At 56.8% G+C, this 5,000-nt stretch overlaps 1 protein-coding gene across 1 annotated transcript in view; it reads left to right on the top strand.

Annotated features, from left to right (window-relative positions):
- The first annotated feature begins 681 nt into the window (after positions 1 to 681).
- Positions 682 to 5,000, top strand: part of PPM1F (protein phosphatase, Mg2+/Mn2+ dependent 1F) — a 41,144-nt gene continuing 36,825 nt past the window's right edge. The window contains exon 1 of the mRNA XM_006140197.3: positions 682 to 735. The gene's annotated coding sequence lies outside the window, so the exon portion shown is untranslated. The remainder of the gene's footprint in view (positions 736 to 5,000) is intronic.

The following is a 5,000-nucleotide window of genomic DNA, read 5'->3' as shown; positions in this document are numbered from 1 at the left end:
CTTTTAAAAAGAGAGAGAAGACTATCCTGGATTATTTGGGTGGCCCCAGTGTCTTTACAAGGGTCCTTAGAAGTGGTAGCAGGAATCAGAAGGCACAGAGGGATGGCAGGGTGAGAAGGGCGACTGGCTGGTGCTGTCTGTAAGGAGGAAGGACCATGAGCCCTTGCAGGTGACTTTTAGAAAAAGCATGAACTGGCAACAAAACAAAAAACGAACAGGGGTTCTCCCCTGGACTCCCCGGAAAGGAACACATCTTGCTGACCCCTGGAGCTGGGCCCACTGAGACTGCGGACTTCCGGTCTGCAGAACTGTAAGAGAACAGATCCGTGTGGTTTTAAGCCTCTTTAAGTTTGTGGACTGAGCACAGCCCCCCAAAGTATGGTGGGCCTGGAGCGTGTGCTTCTGCCAGTACGTTGGGAACTGCGAATCACGTTCCTGCCCTGTCGCTTTCCAGCTGCTGACGGCACAAGCTGCTTCATTTCTGGGGTTGTGAGGTAGGGATCGCTGTCCCCCACCTTGCAGCCCACCCGAGGCTACAGACAACGCGAAAACAGCTCGCTCAGCAGGGGCAGGGCTGCAGTCACGCGTGGCGAGGCCGCCAGGGGGCAGCAGTACCCCGGCCCCGCCCGCCCAGGGTCCCGACTGCGCCTGCGCGGCGCCCGCGGCGGCGAGGGACGGGAAGTGGGTGGGGCCGGCTGCAAAGAGCTCGCGGGGCGCCGAGCAGCAGGGCGACAGGTGAGGCCCGCGGGGGTCTGGGGGTGAGGAAAGCCTGGGGGCGGGATCGAGAGGCTGATGGGGGCTCGGGTGAGGGTCACAGGTGAGGCCCGCGGGGGTGTGGGGGTGAGGAAAGCCTGGGGGCGGGATCGAGAGGCTGATGGGGGCTCGGGTGAGGGTCAGGTGGGGGCCTAAAGCGCACAGGGCTGAAATGGGGTGATGAACCCGCGAGACGGAATAAGGGGGCTGGGGAGGCATGAGGCCGAGACGAGGCTCCGATGGGGGACCCCAAGGTGTGCTGGGGAGGAACCGGGTCTGAAGAGCGGAGGGAGCCGCCGGGCAACTGAGGAACCCGAAGTGGTGAATTGGGGGGCCGGGACCGAAGGACGCAGAACTGGGGGTTCGTTGGACACGGGGGGTGTGGCCGAGCCCGGCCCGTGAAGCAGAATGGGGTGACATGTCCCCATTTTCTGGCATCTGGTCCCTTCACCCCTATACTGCACCCCAGCAGCCCCTGAGTCAGGCCTCTTTCCCCAGCTCAGCCCCACCAGCCCCTGCACCCTCCGGGGACCCCAACTCTGCCCCAGCGATCACAACCCATGTGTCCCTCCTTAGTTTATTTAAGGCGAATGTTCTAGTTACTACCCATGCTTGGGCTGCCGCTAAGCCGCAGGTGTGTAAGATAGAGCCTCAGGCCTGGAGGCCTGGGGCTCCAGCCACTGCAGCTGTGTGACCTGGGGCAACCGCCTTAACTTCTCTGTGCAGTAGAGACCCACCCCTGACTAGGAATTTCATCACAGGGCCTCACACATAGGAGGGCGCATGGAATTTCTGCCGGCCTTCCCAGCTGTGCCCCCACCGAGGGGCGTAGGCTAGCCCTCTTGAGTCCACCCGCAGCTCCCTGGTGGCCTGGGGACCCATATCTTCCCTGCTACGGAGGCCAAGGCCCTGCCTGGGTGGCAGAAAACCTCGGCTGGAGACCCTCTGCCGTTTCCCACCCGGGTGCTTACCTAACTCCCAGAGCCTGGTCCTTTATCCTGCCATGCACCCGGATTGTAGGTACTTCCCAGCATATAGTTTTTAAAGACTTATTTATTTAATTCCATTTATTATTGTTGTTATTTTTAATGTCACCAGAGAGAGACAGAGAAAGAAACGGAAAGTAACAAAGCAAACGGCCAGGTTCAGAGAGAGACAGAGAAAGAAAGGGAAAGCAACAAAGCAAACAGCCAGGTTCGGGACTCGAACCGCAGTCAGCCGTGTGGAATCCAGCTACGTTCAGACCCGCAGGTGGTGTAATGATTACATGGATGGACTCCCCTTGGCTAAATCACCGCCATGTAGTCGACTGCAGTTCGAGTCCTGGACTCGGTGGCTTAAAACACGCTAGGCACGTGTGCATGCGTGCCCAAGATCCCAAGAGGAGGATGGAGGCGAAGGGATTGCAGCGTGGCCCTCTGCCCTGGGGGGAGTGATTTCTGGCTCTCTGTCTCTCCGTCTCTCCGTCTCTCTGGCCCTACAGCAAAAATCTCTCCAAAAGACAGACAGATTCTACTTGGAAGGCTTTACTGTAAACCTTGCCAGTTCCTATGCATGAGGTCCCAGGAAGGTCACGGCGTATTTTCCTGTTTCTCTGTGCAAACGTGCATCATGACTCTCCCAAAGACCGGGTAGAATTCCTTGGAGATCTTGCTGAAGCCAGCCGTGTCTTGAAGACCTGTCTGTGCCGTGCGGAGTAGTGTAGCTTCCTGGTGGAAACGCCAGGCCTCGGCCACACCACCTGCTGCGTGCTCTTCCCTCTGCCCTCGGACTCGCCATCTGCTGTGTGCACACAGGACGGGGGTGGGCGCCTGACCGCGGGGAGCTGGGGGAGCTGGCGAGAAAGGCTTTAAACAGGAAAATAACGGTTGTGCAGTCGTGCAAATGTTACTGGGCTCCCATGATCAGCTTTCCATGTATGTTCATATATGCGAAAGTATATGCATGAAAGTGTTTAGAAGGATTTACCCTCAGGCTGTTTCTGGTAGTTACTTGTGCATAGAGAAATAAGAGTCTTCATTGGTAGGGGAAAATTGTGGTATTGAATACAATGCTTTTGTGGCAATAAGGTAGTTTTCTCTTTTTAAAAAGTTTTTGCTATAGTGCGTGTGCACTTGCCACAGAAAGAGAGAGAGAAACGAGAAATCAGCCCCCAGGGGTGGTGGCCACACTGCAGTCCTGCCTCCTTGGGGTGCTGTTCCCTGCGCCTTAGGCTTGTTCTCTTTTTAAAAAGTTTTTGCTATAGTGCGTGTGCACTTGCCACAGAAAGAGAGAGAGAAACGAGAAATCAGCCCCCAGGGGTGGTGGCCACACCGCAGTCCTGCCTCCTCTCTGGATTTTAGGCTTGCGTACACACGTGCCTGGCCTGATTTTTCAAGTTGCCAGATCCCAGGCTCGAACCACTCAGCTGACCCTGTGGGATCCAGTGCCTTAACCTCCACACCGCCTGCAGGTCCATAATTTCCTTTTCTAAGCATTGGTGATTTTTTTTTTTTTTTCATGACCTGGGTTCTGCCGTTAAGCAAGTCTCAACAAGTAGTTTGTCTCTCCCACCTAGAAAAGTGCCCTTGTACAGCTGGCTGTTAGTTGCGTGTATGTTCCCAAACTGCTGAGCGAGAGGGAAATAAATATTTCAAAAGAAAAACGCTTGCAAATTAGAAGCGAGTGAAAGGGATTGGCCAGACTGGTCAAGGCAGTTGGCACTGAGCGTTGGAGTCCAGCGTCCCTACCATTACCCACTCCAGCCCTGGTGACTGACGCGGGCTCAGGCATGTGACTCTCCCCAGGCCCCTTCCCTGGTGCATCCAGTGGGATGAACCTAGCCAGGACCTCTGGTCCTCTCCCAGCTCCACCTCCTGCCCACAGCCCCTGGTCCTGCAGCCGCAGAGGAGCCAGCAACCACATTGCTGCTGACACTGTCTCCTTCTGTCACTCGGTGTCCCCTGTCCCTCAGGACACACTTTCAGGGCTGCCTCTGGCTTTGGCTCACGGGCAGGAGCTTCTCCCACTGGCCAGCTCTGTTTCTCTGTGGTGGGTTCCCGGGGGCAGGAATTGTTCTGTTCCTATCCGTATTGCTCACATCAGATTCCAGAGTTTATTGGAAAAAGGAAGGAAATGATTCCTGTCCTTTGTTCCCGCCGGGCCCCAGGGAAGGAAGCCTGTGGCCTGGGTCCTCCCCCCCACCCCAGGCTGAGCCTGGCAACAGTCCCCAGCAAGCAAGCGGCTCTGGGTGCTCTGCCTTTCCAGAAAGTAAGCCAACCCGACCCTCCCGCCAGCGAACACACCTTCACAAGTGTGCGGTGTCTACCACGTGGCTGCACCCCTCGTACCCACGTGGCCTGCTGGAGCTCACGGCCGGCGAGGCCCTTCCTGGGCCTGGGGATCAGGGCAGTGGGTACGGGGCTCAGAACAGGCCTGTGGCTGGGCACTCAGCCCTGCCCCATGGGGGCACATGAATGGGGGGGTCTGTAGTGCTGCACTAAAGAGGGGGGACAGCAGCCCCAGAGGGACTCCAGGTGCAGGGCAGAGCACCCCAAGACTAGGAAACGAGTTGCCTGCGTCCCAAAACACCCAGCGCACATCCCCAGCAGTGGGGTTGGAGGTGAAGGGTCTCCCGTTCTGTACTCTAAGGGGGACCTATCCCTGTGGGTCAGGGTTTCTCCAGTGGGGATCCTCTATGTGCTGGAGGGGGAGGGTGCCACGGCGTGCTTTCATTCTGTCCTTGTCGTCATCCGTGGATGCGAGCGTGTCGTGCACAGCACAAGTCTCCACGCTCCCAGATGGCTTAGCCTTGCAGGAGGCGGGCAGCGTTGCCCAGACCCAGGCTGGGCACTTCTCGCCCTTAAGTGCCAGCTGTTCACAGAAAGGGGAGATACACCTCTTTGCTTCAGGGCGTCCAAATGTGCTGGGAGATCAAGCCCCATCTCCACGCTGCCTCTGCATCCCGTTCATTTTCCTGTCGGTCATTTCCTGTCGTGCAGCTGTGCAGGGCGGCGGCCGGTGGCCCTGCCTTTCTCTCACCGGCCCTCCTTGTCACCCCCACCCTGTGCTCCCAGTGTCTCCCGTCTTCGCTTTGCAATTCTAGTATGTTCTCTTCTGACTTTCCCTTCTCTGCGTACCTTTTTTTTTTTTTTTTTTGAGAATTATTTAATTTTATTTGTTTTTGTTTTGTTTTTAGTTTGGTCAGAGAGAGAGAGAGAGAAAGGGAAAGTGAGAAAGCAAGCCTCCAGGTCTAGGACTCGAACAGT

The sequence above is a fragment of the Tupaia chinensis genome, unplaced genomic scaffold (genome assembly GCF_000334495.1).
Source record: "Tupaia chinensis unplaced genomic scaffold, TupChi_1.0 Scaffold000024_1, whole genome shotgun sequence".
Lineage (NCBI taxonomy): Eukaryota > Metazoa > Chordata > Mammalia > Scandentia > Tupaiidae > Tupaia > Tupaia belangeri.
Note: the sequence above shows the minus strand (reverse complement) of the source record. Positions and strands in the feature narration are given on the sequence as shown.